General features: G+C 36.4%; 1 non-coding gene across 1 annotated transcript; it reads left to right on the forward strand.

Annotated features, from left to right (window-relative positions):
- The first annotated feature begins 2512 nt into the window (after window positions 1-2512).
- On the forward strand, window positions 2513-2620 carry LOC130942403 (small nucleolar RNA R71). Its single transcript, XR_009070973.1, has one exon. It is a non-coding gene; the product is annotated as a small nucleolar RNA R71 (small nucleolar RNA).
- The last annotated feature ends 20711 nt before the right edge of the window (window positions 2621-23331 follow it).

Raw genomic sequence — 23331 nt, forward strand, 5'->3', positions numbered from 1 at the left:
CATCTCAGGGATTTCTTGATGAGGGAATTCATCATGCTCTTGTTGAGGTCCATGAGTGGGCTCTCTTGTTGTGCAGTCAAATGCTCTATTACTGAGATATGGACCCTTGAGATGAATCTCTTCATCTCCCATGACTCGGAGGTGGAAGCTTTTGCCTTTCCTTTCCTCTTTCTAGAGGTTTCTCCGGCCTTAGGTGCCATAAATGGTTATAGAAAAACAAAAAGCAATGCTTTTAACACACCAAACTTAAAAAGTTTGCTCGTCCTCGAGCAAAAAAAGAAAGAGAGGAGTAGATGGGGATCCTGTGGGGTCCACAGATCCTGAGGGGTCAAGGATTTCATCCCTGCTCCTTTTAGGCGTGCAAAATGCCCCTGCTGTGCAATCCTGGCGTTTAACGCCAGACTGCTGCTTGTTTCTGGCGTTAAACGCCAGCTTTTATTCCTTTCCTGGTGTTAAACGCCAGGATGTAACCTATTTCTGGCGTTTAACGCCAGATTGTAGCCTGTTTCTGGTGTTTAACGCTAGTCTGGTGCTTGTTTCTGGCGTTTAACGCCCAGAATGGTGCCAGACTGGGCGTTAAACGCCCATTCTGCTACCCTTACTGGCGTTTAAATGCGAGTAAGTTCCTCCTCGATGGTATGCTATTTTTAATGCTGTTTTTTATTTTTCTTTAATTTTTGCATTTGTTTTTGTGATTCCACATGATCATCAACCTAAAAAAAGGAAATAACACGAAATAACATAGATAAATAAAAATTGGGTTGCCTCCCAATAAGCGCTTCTTTAATGTCAATAGCTTGATAGTGGGCTCTCATGGAGCCTCACAGATATTCAGAGTATTATTGGGACCTCCCAACACTAAACTTAGAGTTTGAATGTGGGGGTTCAACACCAAACTTAGAGTTTGGTTGTGGCCTCCCAACAACAAACTTAGAGTTTGACTGTGGGGGCTTTAGTTGACTCTGTAGTGAGAAAACCTTTTCTTGCTTCCTCTTTATGGTTACAGAGGGAGATCATTGAGTTTTAAACACAAGGTAGTCCTCATTCAGTTGAAGGACCAACTCTCCTCTGTCCACATCAATCACAGCTTTTGCTGTGGCTAGGAAGGGTCTTCCAAGGATGATGGATTCATCCTCATCCTTCCCAGTGTCTAGGATTATAAAATCAGCAGGGATGTATAGGCCTTTGACTTTTACTAGCACGTCCTCTACCTGCCCATAAGCCTTTTTTATAGATTTGTCTGCCATCTCTAATGAGAAGGTGGCAGCCTGTACCTCAAAGATTTCCAGTTTCTCCATTACAGAGAATGGCATTAAGTTTATGCCTAACCCCAGGTCACACAGATCCTTCTCAAAGGTCATGGTGCCTATGGTACAGGGAATTAGGAATTTACAAGGATCCTGTTTCTTTTGAGGTAGAGTGTGCTGAACCCAAGTATTCAGTTCATTAATGAGCAATGGAGGCTTATCCTCCCAAGTCTCATTACCAAATAGCTTGGCATTCAGCTTCATAATTGCTCCTAAATATTGGGCAAATTGCCCTTCAACAATATCTTCATCTTCTTCAGAAGATGAATAGTCATCAGAGCTCATGAATGGTAAAAGGAGGTTCAATAGAATCTCTATGGTCTCTAGGTGAGCCTCAGATTCTTTAGGTTCCTTAGTTGGGAACTCTTTTTTGTTCAGAGGACGTCCTAGGAGGTCTTCCTCACTGGGATTCACATCCTCCTCCTCTTCTCTAGGTTCGGCCACACCAAGTAAGGTTATGGCCTTGCACTCTCTTTTTGGATTCTCTTCTGTATTGCTTGGGAGAGTACTAGGAGAGTTTCAGTGACTCTTTTACTCAGCTGGCCCACTTGTGCCTCCAAATTTCTAATGGAGGACCTTGTTTCAATCATGAAACTTAGAGTGGCCTTAGATAGATCAGAGACTATGTTTGCTAAGCTAGAGGTGCTCTGCTCAGAATTCTCTGTCTGTTGCCGAGAGGATGATGGAAAAGGCTTGCCATTGATAAACCTGTTTCTTCCACCATTATTAAAACCTTGTTAAGGCTTTTGTGGATCCTTCCATGAGAAATTTGGATGATTTCTCCATGAGGGATTATAGGTGTTTCCATAGGCTTCACCTATGTAATTCACCTCTGCCATTGCAGGGTTCTCAGGATTATAGGCTTCTTCTTCAGAAGATGCCTCTTTAGTACTGTTAGATGCATTTTGCAAACCATTCAAACTCTGAGAAATCATGTTGACTTGCTGAGTCAACATTTTGTTCTGAGCCAATATGGCATTCAGAGCATCAATTTCAAGAACTCCCTTCCTCTGAGGCGTCCCATTACTCACAGGATTCCTTTCAGAAGTGTACATGAACTGGTTATTTGCAACCATGTCAATGAGTTCTTGAGCTTTTGCAGGCATTTTCTTTAGGTGAATGGATCCACGTGCAGAATGGTCCAATGACATCTTAGATAATTCAGACAGACCATCATAGAATATATCCAGGATGGTCCATTCTGAAAGCATGTCAGAAGGATACTTTTTTGTCAGTTGCTTGTATCTCTCCCAAGCATCATAGAGGGATTCACCTTCTTTCTGTCTGAAGGTTTAAACATCCACTCTAAGCTTACTTAGCTTTTAAGGAGGAAAGAACTTGGCTAAGAAAGTCGTGACCAGCTTATCCCAAGAGTTCAGGCTATCTTTAGGTTGAGAGTCCAACCATACTCTAGCTCTATCTGTTACAGCAAAAGGGAAAAGCATAAGCCTGTAGCCTCGGGATCAATCCCATTGGATTTAACAGTATCACAGATCTGCAAAAATTCAGTTAAGAACTGAAAAAGGGTCTTCTGATGGAAGTCCATAAAACTTGCAATTCTGTTGCATCAGAGAAACTAATTGAGGCTTTAGCTCAAAATTGTTTGCTCCAATGGCAGGGATTGAGATGCTTCTTCCATGTAAGTTGGAATTTGGTGCAGTAAAGTCACCAAGCATCTTCCTTGCGCCTCCACCATTGTTATTGGGTTCGGTCATGTCTCTTTCTTTTTCGAGATTCTCTATAAGGTTTTCTCTGGATTGTTGTGCTTTAGCTTCTCTTAGTTTCTTCTTCAGAGTCCTTTCAGGTTCAGGATCTGCTTCAACAAGAATGTCTTTGTCCTTGCTCCTGATCATATGAAAAAGAAGAGAATAGAAAAGAAGAGGAATCCTCTATGTTACAATATAGAGATTCCTTTATGTGAGTAGAAGAAGAAAAGAATAGAAGAAGGAAAAGAGAAAAATTCGAACATAGAGAGAGAAGAGAAGAGGGTTCGAATTATGAATAGAAGAGAAGTGTTAGTAGATAAATAAATAAATAGAAGGAGATGAGAGAGAGAGGGGATTTTTCGAAAATTAATTTTAAGAAAAGGAAATTATTTTTGTTTTTATTTTAATTTTAAGTTAGAAGAAATAAAATTAAAATTAAAATTTAAAATAATTAGTTAATTAAAAAGAATTTTGAAAAAGGGTGAGGAATTTTTGAAAATTAGAGAGAGAAAAGTAGTTAGGTGGTTTTGAAAAAGATAAGAAATAGTAAAACAAACAAAAAAATCAATTAGTTAGTTGAAAAAGATTTGAAAATCAATTTTGAAAAGATAGGAAGTTAGAAAAGATTTTGAAATCAAATTTTTTTGAAAAAGATATGATTTGAAAAGATATGGTTGAAAAAGATTTGATTTTTAAAATTAAAATTAATTACTTGACTAACAAGAAACTAAAAGATATGATTCTAGAATTTAAAGATTGAACCTTTCTTAACAAGAAAGTAACAAACTTCAAATTTTTGAATCAATCACATTAATTGTTAGTAAAGTTTTCAAAAATTATGAAATAAAGATAAGAAAAAGATTTTGAAAATTAATTTTTAAAAATTTTTGAAAATAATAAAAAAATGAAAAAGATTTGATTTTTGAAAAAGATTTTGAAAAGATAATATTTTTAAAATTGAAATCTTGACTTGACTAACAAGAAACAACTTATTTAAAAAAAAATTTGACTAAGTCAACCCAAAGATTTCGAAAATTTATGAGTGAAATAAGGAAAAGATATTTTTTTGATTTTTTTGAATTTTTAATGATGAAAGATAAAACAACTAAATGACTCAAAACATAAAAATTTTGGATTAAAACAAATGATGCATGCAAGAACACTATGAATGTCAAGATGAACACCAAGAACACTTTGAAGAACATGATGAACATGAAGAACTTATTTTTGAAAAATTTTCAAGAAAAGAAAAACATGCAAGACATCAAACTTAGAGATTTTTCATGTTTAGACACTATGAATACAAAAATGCATATGAAAAATAACAAAAGACACAAAACAAGAAAAATTAAAGATCAAACAAGGAGACTTATCAAGAAAAACTTGAAGATCATGAAGAATGCAATGCATTAAATTTTTCGAAAAATGCACAAATTTTAAAAATATGTAATTGACACTAAACTTAAAAATTGACTCTAGACTCAAACAAGAAACACAAAATATTTTTTGATTTTATGATTTTATATTTTTTTTATTTTTCGAAAATTATTTTTTGGAAAAACGAAAAAGAAGAAAAATATTTGAAAGATTTTTGAAAACTTTTTGAAAAGAAAATTACCTAATCTGAGCAACAAGATGAACCGTCAGTTGTCCAAACTCGAACAATCCCCGGCAACGGCGCCAAAAACTTGGTGCACGAAATTGTGATACACAATGGCGCCAACAACTTGTACGCACAATTGTAATCTCAACTCTTTTTCACAACTTCGCACAACTAACCAGCAAGTGCACTGGGTTGTCCAAGTAATAAACCTTACGTGAGTAAAGGTTGATCCCATGGAGATTGTCGGCTGGTGCACGAAATTGCAATCACACTTTTGCAATTCTGCACAACTAACCAGCAAGTGCACTGGGTCGTCCAAGTAATACCTTACGTGAGTAAGGGTCGATCCCACGGAGATTGTCGGCTTGAAGCAAGCTATGGTTATCTTGTAACTCTTAGTCAGGATATCAATAATTCTCAGGTTTAATTGTGAAAAGTAAAAGAACATGAAATAAATACTTGTTTTGCAGTAATGGAGAACAGGTTGAGGTTTTGGAGATGCTCTATCTTCTGAATCTCTGCTTTCCTATTGTCTTCTTCTTCATACACGCAAGGGTCCTTCCATGGCAAGCTGTATGTAGGGTTTCACCGTTGTCAATGGCTACCTCCCATCCTCTCAGTGAAAATGTTCAACGCGCTCTGTCATAGCACGACTAATCATTTGTCGGTTCTCAATCAAGTTGGAATAGAATCCAGTGATTCTTTTGCGTCTGTCACTAACGCCCAGCCTTCAGGAGTTTGAAGCTCGTCACAGTCATTCAATCCTTGAATCCTACTCAGAATACCACAGACAAGGTTTAGACCTTCCGGATTCTCTTGAATGCCACCATCAATTCTAGCTTATACCACGAAGATTCTGATTAAAGAATCCAAGAGATATCTACTCAATCTAAGGTAGAACGGAGGTGGTTGTCAGGCACACGTTCATAGGTGAGAATGATGATGAGTGTCACGGATCATCACATTCATCAAGTTTAGGAACAAGTGATATCTTAGAATAGAAGCAAGCGTGATTGAATGAAAAACAGTAGTGATTGCATTAATCCATCAAGACACAGCAGAGCTCCTCACCCCCAACCATGGGGTTTAGAGACTCATGCCATAGAAGATATAATAAGAAACGTGTAATGTGTCACGAGGTAGAGATACAATGTCAAAAGGTCCTATTAATAGTGAACTAGTAACCTAGGATATACAGAAATGAGTAAATGACGTAAAAATTCACTTCCGGGGTCCACTTGGTGTGTGCTTGGGCTGAGCACTGAAGCTTTCATGTGTAGAGACTTTTTCTGGAGTTAAACGCCAGCTTTTGTGCCAGTTTGGGCGTTTAACTCCAATTTTTGTGCCAGTTCCGGCGTTAAACGCAGGAAATTCTGAAGCTGATTTGCAACACCGGTTTGGGCCATCAAATCTCGGGAAAAGTATAGACTATTATACATTGCTGGAAAACCCAGGATGTCTACTTTCCAACGCAATTGAGAGCGTGCCAATTGGGCTTCTGTAGCTCAAGAAAATTCACTTCGAGTGCAGGGAGGTCAAAATCCAACAGCATCTGTAATCCTTTTCAGCCTCTGAATAAGATTTTTGCTCAAGTCCCTCAATTTCAGCCAGAAAATACCTGAAATCATAGAAAAACACACAAACTCATAGTAAAGCCCAGAAAAGTGAATTTTAACTAAAAACTAATAAAAACATGCTAAAAACTAACTAAAATATACTAAAAACATACTAAAAACAGTGCCAAAAAGCGTATAAATTATCCGCTCATCACAACACCAAACTTAAATTGTTGCTTGTCCCCAAGCAATTGAAAATCAAAATAGAATAAAAAGAAGAGAATATACTATAGACTCCAAAATATCAAAGAAACTTAGCTCCAATTAGATGAGCGGGACTAGTATCTTTTTGCTTCTGAACAGTTTTGGCATCTCACTTTATCCTTTGAAGTTCAGAATGATGGCATCTATAAGAGCTCAGAATTCAGATAGTGTTATTGATTCTCCTAGTTATGTATGATGATTCTTGAACATAGCTACTTTATGAGTCTTGGCTGTGGCCCAAAGTACTCTATCTTCCAGTATTACCACCGGATACATACATGCCACAGACACATAACTGGGTGAACCTTTTTAGATTGTGACTCAGCTTTGCTAGAGTCCCCAATCAGAGGTGTCCAGGGTTCTTAAGCACACTCTTTTTGCCTTGGATCACTAAAATTTTTTTTTTTACTGCTTTTTCTTGCTTCAAGAATCAATTTGATGATTTTTCAGATCCTCAATAACATTTCTCCTTTTCCATCATTCTTTCAAGAGCCAACAAGTTTAACATTCTTTAATCAACAAATTCAAAAGACATATGCACTGTTCAAGCATTCATTCAGAAAACAAAAATTATTGTCACCACATCAAACTAATTCAACTAGTTTCAGAGATGAATTCGAAATCCTGTACTTCTTGTTCTTTTGTGATTAAAGCATTTTTCATTTAAGAGAGGTGATGGATTCATAGGACATTCATAGCTTTAAGACATGAACCTTAAATTTTATTAATCATGAATTAAGAACAAGACTCATAAATAGATATAAAATAGGACTAATAGTAATAGAAAACAAAATTTTAATTGATTCTGATCCGTCACCTTATAACTCAATCTTTATTATGCATTATGAGTTATAACTCGGTGTTAACTATCATTCATTCTTTTGTTTGTAACTGACACCTTCATTACCGACTTAATGACCATCATTTCTATCTTAATGACCAAACGGTCATAACATCAATTCTATTCATCAATTTTATGCCTATAAAAAGAACCTTCTATATCTAATCTCAATATTACATTCTATATTCATAGAATTATTATAAACACAATATAACACATGATAACTTTCATTTCATGTCTTACATTCTATATTCATAGAATTATTATATACCTCTTAAACACTTACTGACTTGAGCGTCGGAGTGCCTTTTGCAGGTACCCACCCCCTTGTTCTCTCCTTGCCGACGTATAACTCATCCCGACGAGAAGCTTGAAGACATTCATCGACGGACGAGCTATACACCGGCCAAACTCAGCAAGAACAATTGGCGCCGTCTGTGGGGACGAGTAAAATAATTCCCACTCCCCTTAGGTTCATAAAATTTGATTTACATTCAAATTTTTGAACCAATCTTAACAATATTTTTTAAGATTTTATTTAATACCTCTTATCAAAATATAATCTATCATAACTTTTCATAAAGTATGTACTTTATACATTTAAATTGCTTTATTTTTATGTATCATAATATTTCACATCTCATAATCGATCAATGAACCAATTCGAGAACAAGCTCGGCTTTCAATCAATCCGAGAACAAACTCGATTTTCAATCAATTTGAGCACAAACTCATTTATCAAATTTTGCTTACTTTTTTCAAAGTTCTCTATTTACACAAGTAAAATTATATATTTTATTCAACATACTTTTGCATTTATATTTTGTATAACTAATATTTACTGATTTATTAGTTATATTCAAATCTTAAATATGTTCTATACAATAATTGCATATAAACAACCATGTCAATTGCATTTTTATTTCATTATGTATTATATTTTTATTGTTTAATGATTTCATCTATACAATTAAATGACGGTAATGATGAGTTCAAATCTTAAAATTGAATTCCATCAAATATTAATTGTATATAACTGTTACACTATTCATTTTATACTATTAAATTTTATGTTACTATTTGTTTAATGTAGAAAATTAAACAGGCAATTTACTATTATTACACGAGGAATATCCCTCGTCATATTGTAACTGCTAGAAACATTATACTAAATGTATAATTCATCAATAACTGTTATCTTACTGCTTTATTATCAAATTAAAGCATGTCCTACAAAACAAAATTCAGATATTCACATTTGGCATGTATGACATTCATATATGTCGTCTTCTTCTCTATAATTATCAACTTTAAGGTATATTTTTTTTTTACTTTGAACTATTTTACTTTTACAATATATATTACTCAATATATGTTACGACTTTATACCTATTCATTTTCTCAATTTATATTATTCATGTCAAACCTTCACTGTAAATTGTAAATATTCAATAACTAATTGCTTTGAGAGAGAAATTTATCAATAAGTTGTTGTGGGTCGGAAAAATTCCCAAGACAATTAACCATTATATCCTCGGATCATACAATCGATTCCGTCAATGGATATCTATCTCTGAACTTTTCAGTTCATATACAATCAAATGCTAAAATTGTTCTTAAGCGGAAAAGTATCCCCCACACAACTATCTTGATTGAATGACTCTTATCACTCAATTATTTTTTGAATAAGTGCCGACATAATAACCCGACTAAGCTTGGGGGCTCACCACATCATTATTCACTCATCTTTTAATCGAGTTATAACTCATTTTATTTTCTAAGCTTAGCCTGGATCATATGATCGGCGGACAAAGCTTGGGGGCTGTGATCCGTCACCTTATAACTCAATCTTTATTATGCATTATGAGTTATAACTCGGTGTTAACTATCATTCATTCTTTTGTTTGTAACTGACACCTTCATTACCGACTTAATGACCATCATTTCTATCTTAATGACCAAACGGTCATAACATCAATTCTATTCATCAATTTTATGCCTATAAAAAGAACCTTCTATATCTAATCTCAATATTACATTCTATATTCATAGAATTATTATAAACACAATATAACACATGATAACTTTCATTTCATGTCTTACATTCTATATTCATAGAATTATTATATACCTCTTAAACACTTACTGACTTGAGCGTCGGAGTGCCTTTTGCAGGTACCCACCCCCTTGTTCTCTCCTTGCCGACGTATAACTCATCCCGACGAGAAGCTTGAAGACATTCATCGACGGACGAGCTATACACCGGCCAAACTCAGCAAGAACAATTGGCGCCGTCTGTGGGGACGAGTAAAATAATTCCCACTCCCCTTAGGTTCATAAAATTTGATTTACATTCAAATTTTTGAACCAATCTTAACAATATTTTTTAAGATTTTATTTAATACCTCTTATCAAAATATAATCTATCATAACTTTTCATAAAGTATGTACTTTATACATTTAAATTGCTTTATTTTTATGTATCATAATATTTCACATCTCATAATCGATCAATGAACCAATTCGAGAACAAGCTCGGCTTTCAATCAATCCGAGAACAAACTCGATTTTCAATCAATTTGAGCACAAACTCATTTATCAAATTTTGCTTACTTTTTTCAAAGTTCTCTATTTACACAAGTAAAATTATATATTTTATTCAACATACTTTTGCATTTATATTTTGTATAACTAATATTTACTGATTTATTAGTTATATTCAAATCTTAATATATGTTCTATACAATAATTGCATATAAACAACCATGTCAATTGCATTTTTATTTCATTATGTATTATATTTTTATTGTTTAATGATTTCATCTATACAATTAAATGACGGTAATGATGAGTTCAAATCTTAAAATTGAATTCCATCAAATATTAATTGTATATAACTGTTACACTATTCATTTTATACTATTAAATTTTATGTTACTATTTGTTTAATGTAGAAAATTAAACAGGCAATTTACTATTATTACACGAGGAATATCCCTCGTCATACTGTAACTGCTAGAAACATTATACTAAATGTATAATTCATCAATAACTGTTATCTTACTGCTTTATTATCAAATTAAAGCATGTCCTACAAAACAAAATTCAGATATTCACATTTGGCATGTATGACATTCATATATGTCGTCTTCTTCTCTATAATTATCAACTTTAAGGTATATTTTTTTTTACTTTGAACTATTTTACTTTTACAATATATATTACTCAATATATGTTACGACTTTATACCTATTCATTTTCTCAATTTATATTATTCATGTCAAACCTTCACTGTAAATTGTAAATATTCAATAACTAATTGCTTTGAGAGAGAAATTTATCAATAAGTTGTTGTGGGTCGGAAAAATTCCCAAGACAATTAACCATTATATCCTCGGATCATACAATCGATTCCGTCAATGGATATCTATCTCTGAACTTTTCAGTTCATATACAATCAAATGCTAAAATTGTTCTTAAGCGGAAAAGTATCCCCCACACAACTATCTTGATTGAATGACTCTTATCACTCAATTATTTTTTGAATAAGTGCCGACATAATAACCCGACTAAGCTTGGGGGCTCACCACATCATTATTCACTCATCTTTTAATCGAGTTATAACTCATTTTATTTTCTAAGCTTAGCCTGGATCATATGATCGGCGGACAAAGCTTGGGGGCTGTGATCCGTCACCTTATAACTCAATCTTTATTATGCATTATGAGTTATAACTCGGTGTTAACTATCATTCATTCTTTTGTTTGTAACTGACACCTTCATTACCGACTTAATGACCATCATTTCTATCTTAATGACCAAACGGTCATAACATCAATTCTATTCATCAATTTTATGCCTATAAAAAGAACCTTCTATATCTAATCTCAATATTACATTCTATATTCATAGAATTATTATAAACACAATATAACACATGATAACTTTCATTTCATGTCTTACATTCTATATTCATAGAATTATTATATACCTCTTAAACACTTACTGACTTGAGCGTCGGAGTGCCTTTTGCAGGTACCCACCCCCTTGTTCTCTCCTTGCCGACGTATAACTCATCCCGACGAGAAGCTTGAAGACATTCATCGACGGACGAGCTATACACCGGCCAAACTCAGCAAGAACAATTGGCGCCGTCTGTGGGGACGAGTAAAATAATTCCCACTCCCCTTAGGTTCATAAAATTTGATTTACATTCAAATTTTTGAACCAATCTTAACAATATTTTTTAAGATTTTATTTAATACCTCTTATCAAAATATAATCTATCATAACTTTTCATAAAGTATGTACTTTATACATTTAAATTGCTTTATTTTTATGTATCATAATATTTCACATCTCATAATCGATCAATGAACCAATTCGAGAACAAGCTCGGCTTTCAATCAATCCGAGAACAAACTCGATTTTCAATCAATTTGAGCACAAACTCATTTATCAAATTTTGCTTACTTTTTTCAAAGTTCTCTATTTACACAAGTAAAATTATATATTTTATTCAACATACTTTTGCATTTATATTTTGTATAACTAATATTTACTGATTTATTAGTTATATTCAAATCTTAATATATGTTCTATACAATAATTGCATATAACAACCATGTCAATTGCATTTTTATTTCATTATGTATTATATTTTTATTGTTTAATGATTTCATCTATACAATTAAATGACGGTAATGATGAGTTCAAATCTTAAAATTGAATTCCATCAAATATTAATTGTATATAACTGTTACACTATTCATTTTATACTATTAAATTTTATGTTACTATTTGTTTAATGTAGAAAATTAAACAGGCAATTTACTATTATTACACGAGGAATATCCCTCGTCATACTGTAACTGCTAGAAACATTATACTAAATGTATAATTCATCAATAACTGTTATCTTACTGCTTTATTATCAAATTAAAGCATGTCCTACAAAACAAAATTCAGATATTCACATTTGGCATGTATGACATTCATATATGTCGTCTTCTTCTCTATAATTATCAACTTTAAGGTATATTTTTTTTTACTTTGAACTATTTTACTTTTACAATATATATTACTCAATATATGTTACGACTTTATACCTATTCATTTTCTCAATTTATATTATTCATGTCAAACCTTCACTGTAAATTGTAAATATTCAATAACTAATTGCTTTGAGAGAGAAATTTATCAATAAGTTGTTGTGGGTCGGAAAAATTCCCAAGACAATTAACCATTATATCCTCGGATCATACAATCGATTCCGTCAATGGATATCTATCTCTGAACTTTTCAGTTCATATACAATCAAATGCTAAAATTGTTCTTAAGCGGAAAAGTATCCCCCACACAACTATCTTGATTGAATGACTCTTATCACTCAATTATTTTTTGAATAAGTGCCGACATAATAACCCGACTAAGCTTGGGGGCTCACCACATCATTATTCACTCATCTTTTAATCGAGTTATAACTCATTTTATTTTCTAAGCTTAGCCTGGATCATATGATCGGCGGACAAAGCTTGGGGGCTGTGATCCGTCACCTTATAACTCAATCTTTATTATGCATTATGAGTTATAACTCGGTGTTAACTATCATTCATTCTTTTGTTTGTAACTGACACCTTCATTACCGACTTAATGACCATCATTTCTATCTTAATGACCAAACGGTCATAACATCAATTCTATTCATCAATTTTATGCCTATAAAAAGAACCTTCAATATCTTATCTCAATATTACATTCTATATTCATAGAATTATTATAAACACAATATAACACATGATAACTTTCATTTCATGTCTTACATTCTATATTCATAGAATTATTATATACCTCTTAAACACTTACTGACTTGAGCGTCGGAGTGCCTTTTGCAGGTACCCACCCCCTTGTTCTCTCCTTGCCGACGTATAACTCATCCCGACGAGAAGCTTGAAGACATTCATCGACGGACGAGCTATACACCGGCCAAACTCAGCAAGAACAGATTCTAAAATAGACTCCTAATGATAGAGGTTATCACAGAGTTAGGACTCAACAATCTTGATCTTGAGAAGTGGATGCTCCCTCAACTTGTGGGGTATTTGACCCTTCAATGGAGAGCTTCTGGTGCTTCAGCTCCTGTAGCTCACGCCCCTGCTTCTCTTGTTCCTTCAGCAATTTGCAGAGCATGCAGTTTTGATTCTGCTGTTCTTCCTTAATTTGTTCCATAGCTTCTTGCAGCTTGGCAACAGATGCTTCTAAGCGGGTCCAGTAGTCAATTTCAGGAAGTTCAGGGAGGAACTCCTGCGCCCTTCTTTTGATAGAGTTATCTTGCATTTGTCCTTCCATTGAATTCTTGGTGATTGGGTGTTCAATCGGGATAAATTCATCTACTCCCATCCTCACCCCAGCATCTTTACATAGCAACGAGATTAAGCTTGGGTAAGCCAGTTTGGCTTCAGTGGAGTTCTTGTTTGCAATTGTGTAAATCTCACAAGCAATCAGATGATGGATCTCCACTTCTTTTCCCAGCATAATGCAATGAATCATCACTGCTCTCTTGATAGTAACCTCAGAACGGTTACTAGTGGGCAAAATAGAACGCCCTATGAAGTCCAACCAACCTCTTGCAACTGGTTTGAGATCTCCCCTCTTGAGTTGGTTTGGGACACCTTTTGAATGGGTCATCCACTTGGTTCCAGGGAGGCATATGTCCTCTAGAACTTGATCCAACCCCTTATCTACTCTCACCATTCTCCTATTAAAAGATTCAGGATCATCTTGTAGTTGAGGTAGTTTGAAGACCTCTCTTATTTTGTCCAGATGGAAGTAAATAATTCTCCCTCTGACCATGGTTCTGTAGATATGAAAAGCAGTTCCAGTCATTCTCTGCTTATCTGTCAGCCACAGATTTGAGTAGAATTCCTGAACCATGTTTCTTCCAACCTTTGTCTCAGGGTTGGTTAGAACTTCCCATCCTCTGTTTCGAATTTGCTCTTGGATCTCCGGATATTCATCTTCTTTCAGATCAAATTTAACTTCTGGGATCACTGACCTTAGACCCATTATTTTGTGGTAATGGTATGCATGTTCTTTGGTTAAGAACCTCTCTTGACTCCAAAGATCCTTTGGAGCATTCTCTTTCTTGCCTCTTGAATTGGTTTGTTTTTCTTTGGGAGCCATGATCTTGATGAGCCTTAGCTTAGTGATCACGGAAAAACACACCAAACTTAGAGGTTTGCTTGTCCTCAAGAAAAAGAAAGGAAAGAGGAAAGAGAGGAGGAGAGCAAATTTGAATGGTGGGGAAAGAGGGATGGCCGAACGTTTATTTATAAGGGAGGGGGAGAGATTTCAAAAATTTTGAAGGAGATTTGAGAAGATATGGAAAGAATTTGAGAAGATATTTGAGTTTTTGAAGAAGATTTGGAAAGGATTTGAAAGAGATTTGAAGAATGATTTTAATTTTTGAAATTTGAAGGTCAATGATGAAAGTTTGAAATGTGTTTATGCAAAAAATTATGGATCAAAACAGGAAAGTTTGAAAAAATTTGAAGTGGAAAGCAAAATCTCTATCCCCCACCTATCTGGCGTTAAACGCCCAGAATGGTATCCATTCTGGCGTTTAACGCCCAAATGATGGCCATTATGGGCATTTAATGCCCAGCTAGGTACCCTGGCTGGCGTTAAATGCCAGAAACCCCTTCATCACTGGGCGTTTTGCTAAATGCCCAGGATGTTGCACACCTGGCGTTAAACGCCCAGAATGGTGCCCATTCTGGCGTTTAACGCCCAAAATGGTACCTTTACTGGCGTTAAACGCCCAGAATGGTATCCATTCTGGCGTTTAACGCCCAGAGTACCCTTCACTGGCGTTTTTTCGCCAGCAAGCTCCTTTTCTCTGCTTTTTGCACTGAATCCTTCTGTAACTCTGTGAATTCCTCCAATTTTGATGATCACCCTTTGAGAATATGTATCAAACTTTTATTAAATAAAATAGATAACCTGCTAATGACTGGGTTGCCTCCCAGCAAGCGCTTCTTTTTTGTCTTTAGCTGGACCTTTACTGAGATTCATTCAAGCCTCAGTTTTGAGCATTCTTGCTCAAAATTGCTTTCAAGATAATGTTTGATCCTCTGTCCATTAACAATGAACTTTTTATCAGAATCAATATCCTGAAGCTCCACATATCCATATGGTGACACTCCTGTAATCACATACGGACCCCTCCACCGGGATTTAAGTTTTCCTGGGAATAGTCTGAGCCTAGAGTTGAAGAGCAGAACTTTTTGTCCTGGCTCAAAGACTCTGGATGACAACTTCTTGTCATGCCACTTCTTTGCCTTTTCCTTATAAATTTTTGCATTTTCAAAGGCACTGAGTCTAAATTCATCTAGCTCATTTAGCTGGAGTAATCTTTTTTCTCCAGCTAACTTAGCATCCAGGTTTAGGAATCTGGTTTCCCAGTAGGCTTTATGTTCCAGTTCCACGGGCAGATGACAGGCCTTGCCATACACAAGTTGGTATGGAGAGGTTCCTATAGGAGTCTTGAATGCTGTTCTGTATGCCCACAGAGCATCATCCAAGCTCTTTGCCCAATCCTTTCTATGGGCAATTACAGTCCATTCCAGGATTCTTTTTAGCTCTCTGTTAGAGACTTTAGCTTGCCCATTTGTCTGTGGATGATACGGAGTTGCTACTTTGTGGCTAATTCCATATCGGACCATAGCAGAGTACAGCTATTTATTGCAGAAATGAGTGCCCCCATCACTGATTAGTACTCTGGGAACACCAAACCTGCTGAATATGTGTTTCTGGAGGAATTTCAGCACGGTTTTAGTATCATTATTGGGTGTGGCAATTGCTTCTACCCATTTAGATACATAGTCCACCGCCACCAGAATGTAAGTGTTTGAGTATGATGGTGGGAACGGACCCATAAAGTCAATACCCCATACATCAAACAATTCAATCTCTAAGATCCCTTGTTGAGGCATGGCGTACCTATGAGGTAAGTTACCAGCTCTTTGGCAACTGTCATAGTTACGCACAAACTCTCGGGCATCTCTATAGAGAGTAGGCCAGTAGAAGCCACATTGGAGGACCTTAGTGGCTGTTCGCTCACTTCCGAAATGTCCCCCATACTGTGATCCATGGCAATGCCACAGAATCCTTTGTGCTTCCTCTCTAGGTACACATCTGCGGATCATTCCGTCTCCACATCTCTTAAAGAGATATGGATCATCCCATAGGTAGTACTTGGCATCTGAAATTAATTTCTTTCTTTGTACCCTGCTGTACTCCTGGGGTATGAACCTCACAGCTTTATAATTTGCAATATCTACAAACCATGGAGCTTCCTGAATGGCAAAGAGTTGCTCATTTGGAAAGGTCTCAGAGATCTCAGTAGAGGGAAGGGATGCCCCAGCTACTGGTTCTATTCGGGACAGATGATCAGCCACTTGGTTCTCTGTCCCTTTTCTGTCTCTTATTTCTATATCAAACTCTTGCAGAAGCAACACCCACCTTATGAGCCTGGGTTTTGAATCCTGCTTTGTGAGTAGATATTTAAGAGCAGCATGGTCAGTGTACACAATCACTTTTGATCCTACTAGATAGGATCTAAACTTGTCAATGGCATAAACCACTGCAAGTAACTCTTTTTCTGTGGTTGTGTAATTCTTCTGTGCATCATTTAAAACACGGCTAGCATAATAAATGATGTGCAGAAGCTTGTTGTGCCTCTGTCCCAACACTGTACCAATAGCATGGTCACTAGCATCACACATTAGTTCGAATGGCAGTGTCCAGTCTGGTGCAGAGATAACTGGTGCTGTGACCAGCTTAGCTTTCAGAAGGTCAAACGCCTGCAGACATTCCTTATCAAAGATAAATGGCGTGTCTGCAGCTAGCAGATTACTCAGAGGTTTTGCAATTTTTGAAAAATCCTTTATAAACCTTCTGTAGAATCCTACATGCCCCAGAAAGCTTCTGATTGCCTTAACATTGGTAGGTGGTGGTAATTTTTCAATTACTTCAACTTTAGCTTGATCCACCTCTATTCCCTTGTTTAAAATTTTATGCCCAAGGACAATCCCTTCAGTCACCATAAAGTGACATTTTTTCCAGTTTAAAACTATGTTGGTCTCTTGGCATCTTTTCAGAACAAGTGCTAGATGGTTAAGGCAGGAGCTGAATGGGTCTCCAAATACTGAAAAGTCATCCATGAAGACTTCCAGAAATTTCTCTACCATATCTGAAAAGATAGAGAGCATGCACCTCTGAAAGGTTGCAGGTGCATTACACAGACCAAAAAGCATCCTTCTGTAGGTAAACACTCTAGAAGGACACGTGAATGCTGTTTTCTCTTGGTCCTGAGGATCTACTGCAATTTGGTTGTAACCTGAATAGCCATCCAAAAAGCAGTAGTATTCATGACCTGCTAGTCTCTCTAGCATCTGGTCTATGAATGGTAAGGGAAAATGATCCTTTCTGGTGGCTGTATTGAGCCTTCTGTAGTCAATACACATACGTTACCCTATAACTATTCTTGTAGGAACCAGTTCATTCTTTTTATTATGAATCACTGCCATGCCTCCCTTCTTGGGGACAACGTGGACAGGGCTTACCCCGGAGCTATCAGAAATAGGATAAATAATCCCAGCCTCTAGTAACTTAGTTACCTCTTTCTGCACCACCTCCTTCATGGCTGGATTTAGCCTCCTTTGTGGTTGAACCACTGGTTTGGCATCATCTTCCAATAGGATCTTGTGCATACATCTTACTGGACTAATGCCCTTAAGATCACTTATGGACCACCCAAGAGCTGTCTTGTGTGTCCTTAGCACTCGAATTAGTGCTTCCTCTTCCTGTGGATTTAAAGCAGAGCTTATGATCACTGAAAAAGTGTCACCTTCTCCCAGAAATGCATATTTCAGGAATGGTGGTAGTGGCTTGAGCTCTGGTTTAGGAGGCTTATCCTCTTCTTGAGGAATTTTAAGAATTTCTTTTTATGTCCTCTGGTTCTTCCTGATCAGGCTAAACATCTTTAAAGATGTCCTCTAGCTCTGATTCGAGACTCTCAGTCATATTGATCTCTTCCACCAAAGAGTCAATAATGTCAGCGCTCATGCAGTCATTTGATGTGTCTGGATGCTACATAACTTTGACAGCATTCAACTTAAACTCATCCTCATTGACTCTCAGGGTCACTTCCCCTTTTTGTACATAAATGAGAGTTCGTCCAGTTACTAGGAAGGGTCTCCCTAAGATGAGAGTTGCACTCTTGTGCTCCTCCATTTCTAGCACTACAAAGTCAGTCAGAAAGGTGAATGGCCCAACCTTGACAATCATGTCCTCAATTATGCCTGATGGATATTTAATGGAGCCATCAGCAAGTTGGAGACATATCCGGGTTGGTTTGACTTCTTCAGTCAATCCAAGCTTTCTGATAGTGGATGCAGGTATTAGATTGATACTTGCTCCAAGGTCACATAGGGCTGTCTTGGTACAAGCACCTTCTAATGTGCATGGTATCATAAAGCTTCCTGGATCTTGAAGCTTCTCTGGTAAGATTTTCAGAATGACTGCACTCCATTCTTCAGTGAGAAACACTTTTTCAGTTTCTCTCCAATCCTTCTTATGACTTAAGATCTCTTTCATGAACTTAGCATAAGAAGGTATTTGCTCAAGTGCCTCTGCAAATGGAATCTTTATTTCAAGAGTCCTTAGATAGTCTGCAAAGCGGGCAAATTGTTTATCCTGTTTCGCTTGGCAGATTTTCTGAGAATAAGGCATCTTGACTTTATATTCTTCAACCTTAGTTGCTGCAGGTTTATTCCCTACAGAGGTGGTTGGAGAAGCCTTTTTAGAGGGGTTACTATCAGCACTCTCAGGTGTCTGATTCCTCAGTGGCGTTTGAGCGCCAGGACTGGGTGAGAAATGGGTGTTTAACGCCAGCTTTTCCCCCCCTTTCTGGCGTTTAAACGCTAGGAGTATTCCTCTCTGGGCTCTTACTATCCTCAAAGGGATTTTGGGCAGTAGTTTGGTTATCCTCTGTCAGTTGTTCCTTTCTTGGCTTTTTGCTACTTTGAGCAGTGTTATTCAATGTCTTCCCACGCCTCAGTTGAACTGCTTGGCATTCTTCTGTTATCTGTTTAGATAACTGCTATTTTGTCTGATTCAACTGTGATTCTATATTCTTCTATATTAAAGTTTATGCCTTAAAAGTTGTGAATGTCCTATGAATCCATCACCTCTCTTAAAAGAAAAATGTTTTAATCACAAAAGAACAAGAAGTACAGGATTTCGAAATTTATCTCTGAAACTAGTTGAATTAGTTTGATGTGGTGACAATACTTTTTGTTTTCTGAATGAATGCTTGAACAGTGCATATGTCTTTTGAATTTGTTGTTTTAAGAATGTTAAAATTGTTGGCTCTTGAAAGAATGAGGAGAAAGAGAACTGTTATTGAGGATCTGAAAAATCATCAAATTGATTCTTGAAGCAAGAAAAAGCAAAAAAAAAATATTTCGAAAAAAAAAGAGAGAGAAGAGAAAAAGAAAAAAGAAAGAAATAAAGTTGTGAACCAAGGCAAAAAGAGTGTGCTTAAGAACCCTGGACACCTCTAATTGGGGACTCTAGCAAAGCTGAGTCACAATCTAAAAAGGTTCACCCAATTATGTGTCTGTGGCATGTATGTATCCGGTGGTAATACTGGAAGACAGAGTGCTTTGGGCCACAGCCAAGACTCATACACTAGCTATGTTCAAGAATCATTATACTTAACTAGGAGAATCAATAACACTATCTGAGTTCTGAGTTCTCATAGATGCCAATCATTCTGAACTTCAAAGGATAGAGTGAGATGCCAAAACTGTTCGGAGGCAAAAAGCTACTAGTCCCGCTCATCTAATTGGAACTATGTTTCTTTGATATTTTGGAGTCTATAGTATATTCTCTTCTTTTTATCCTATTTTGATTTTCAGTTGCTTGGGGACAAGCAACAATTTAAGTTTGGTGTTGTGATGAGCGGATAATTTATACGCTTTTTGGCATTGTTTTTAGTATGTTTTTAGTATCTTTTAGTTAGTTTTTAGTATATTTTTATTAGTTTTTAGTTAAAATTCACTTTTCTGGACTTTACTATGAGTTCGTGTGTTTTTCTGTGATTTCAGGTATTTTCTGGCTGAAATTGAGGGTCCTGAGCAAAAATCTGATCCAGAGACCAAAAAGGACTACAGATGCTGTTGGATTCTGACCTCCCTGCACTCGAAGTGGATTTTCTGGAGCTACAGAAGCCCAATTGGCGCGCTCTCAACGGAGTTGGAAAGTAGACATCCTGGGCTTTCCAGCAATATATGATAGTCCATACTTTGCCCAAGATTTGATGGCCCAAATCGGCGTAGCAATTCGGCCTCAGAAATTCCAGCGTTAAACGCCGGAACTGGCATAAAACTTGGAGTTAAACGCCCAAACTGGCATGGAAGCTGGCGTTTAACTCCAGAAAAGGTCTCTACACGAAAATGCTTCATTGCTCAGCCCAAGCACACACCAAGTGGGCCCGGAAGTGGATTTTTCTGTCATTTACTCATTTCTGTAAACCTTAGGATACTAGTTTACTATTAATAGGACCTTTTGACATTGTTCCTGTATCTCATGACATTCTTACACGTTTCTTTGTGTACATTCCACGGCATGAGTCTCTAAACCCCATGGTTGGGGGTGAGGAGCTCTGCTGTGTCTTGATGGATTAATGCAATTACTACTGTTTCTTATTCAATCATGCTTGCTTCAATTCTAAGATATCACTTGTTCTTAACCCGGATGAATGTGATGATCCGTGACACTCATCATCATTCTCAACTATGAACATGTGCCTGACAACCACCTCTGTTCTATCTTAGATTGAGTAGATATCTCTTGGATTCCTTAACCAGAATCTTCGTGGTATAAGCTAGAACTGATGGCGGCATTCAAGAGAATCCGGAAGGTCTAAACCTTGTCTGTGGTATTCTGAGTAGGATTCAATGACTGAATGACTGTGACGTGCTTCAAACTCCTGAAGGCGGGGCGTTAGTGACAGACGCAAAAGAATCACTGGATTCTATTCCGGCCTGATTGAGAACCGACAGATGGATAGCCGTGCCGTGACAGGGTGCGTTGAACATTTCCAATGAGAGGATGGGAGGTAGCCACTGACAACGGTGAAACCCTACATACAGCTTGCCATGGAAGGAGCCTTGCGTGTTTGATGAAGAAGACAGTAGGAAAGCAGAGATTCAGAAGATGGAGCATCTCCAAAACCTCAACCTATTCTCCACTACTGCAATACAAGTAACCATTTCATGTTCTTTTGCTTTTTACAATCAATCCTGATAATTTCTGATATCCTGACTAAGATTTACAAGATAACCATAGCTTGCTTCAAGCCGACAATCTCCGTGGGATCGACCCTTGCTCACGCAAGGTATTACTTGGACGACCCAGTGCACTTGCTGGTTAGTTGTGCGGGATTGCAAAAGTGTGATTGCAATTTCGTGCACCAAGTTTTTGGCGCCGTTGCCGGGGATTGTTTTGTGTATGGACAACTGACGGTTCATCTTGTTGCTTAGATTAGGTATTTTTCTTCAGAGTTCTTAAGAATGAATTCTAGTGTTTCAAGGTGATGTTCTTATCATCACCAAAGCTGATTGATCCTCATCAATTTAGCTCTTGAATGCAATGTCCTGCTGAAGCTTGGCTAGCTATGTCTAATTCCTTTAGACTAAAGCTTTAGACTAACATTGCATGATTCCTGGAATTCTCATTAAGAATTTTGATACCTTTATTTTCTTTTTCACTTAATTTTCGAAAAAGCACAAAAAAAATTACAAAATCATAAAAACCAAAAATATTTTATGTTTCTTGTTTGAGTCTAGAGTCTCATCTTAAGTTTGGTGTCAATTGCATGCATTCATTCATGTGTCTTAAGGATCTTCAAGTAATTCTTGATTATTTCTTACTCTGATCTTTGAATTCTCTTGACTTGAGTGTTTTGTTGTTTTCCATATGCATTCTCATTAGTGTCAGTAGTATACAAACTGCTAAGTTTGGTGTCTTGCATGCATTGTTATTTGATTTTAGTGCATTTTGATTATTCCTTATTATTAAAAATCCAAAAATATTTTTTAATTTGTGTCTTCTCAAGTCAATAATACAGAGAATTAAAGATTCAGAACATACAGCAGAGGAAGTGCACAGAAAAAGCTGGGCGTTCAAAACGCCCAGTGAAGAAGGACAGACTGGCGTTTAAACGCCAGCCAGGGTACCTGGTTGGGCGTGTAACGCCCAAAAGGGTATAGTTTTGGGCGTTAAACGCCAGAATGTGCACCATTCTGGGCGTTTAACGCCAGGATGGCACAAGGGGGAAGATTTTGTTTTTCAAATCAACTTTTTTTTCAAGTTTTCAAAGTTTTTCAAAATCAAATCTTTTTCAAATCAAATCTTTTCAATCAAATGTTTTCAAAATCAATTTCTTTCCTTTTTCAAAGATACTTGCTAACAATTAATGATTTGATTGAACATTTCAAGTATGTTGCCTTTTCTGTTGAGAAAGGTTTAATGTTTGAATCATATCTTTTCTTGTTAGGCAAGTCATTAATTTTTAAAAATCAAATCTTTTTAAAATTGTTTTCAAATCATATCTTTTTTTTTTAAATTGTTTTCAAATCATATTTTCTCAATCACATCTTTTTAAAACCAATCATATCTTCTTAACCTCATCTTTTTCAAAATAGTTTTCAATCAAATCTTTTTGACTTCTAATTTCAAAATCTTTTTCAAAAAAATCACTTGAAGAGAAAGCTAAGAGAAGCCAAAGCACAACTCTCTTTAGAGGACCTGACCGAATTCTTCAAAGAAGAAGAACACATGGCAGCCGAAAACAACAACAATGCCAACAATGCAAGGAAGGTGCTGGGTGACTTTACTGCACCTACTCCCAACTTTTATGGGAGAAGCATCTCTATCCCTGCCATTGGAGCAAACAACTTTGAGCTTAAGCCTCAATTAGTTTCTC

This window comes from Arachis stenosperma, chromosome 7, assembly GCF_014773155.1.
Source record: "Arachis stenosperma cultivar V10309 chromosome 7, arast.V10309.gnm1.PFL2, whole genome shotgun sequence".
NCBI lineage: Eukaryota > Viridiplantae > Streptophyta > Magnoliopsida > Fabales > Fabaceae > Arachis > Arachis stenosperma.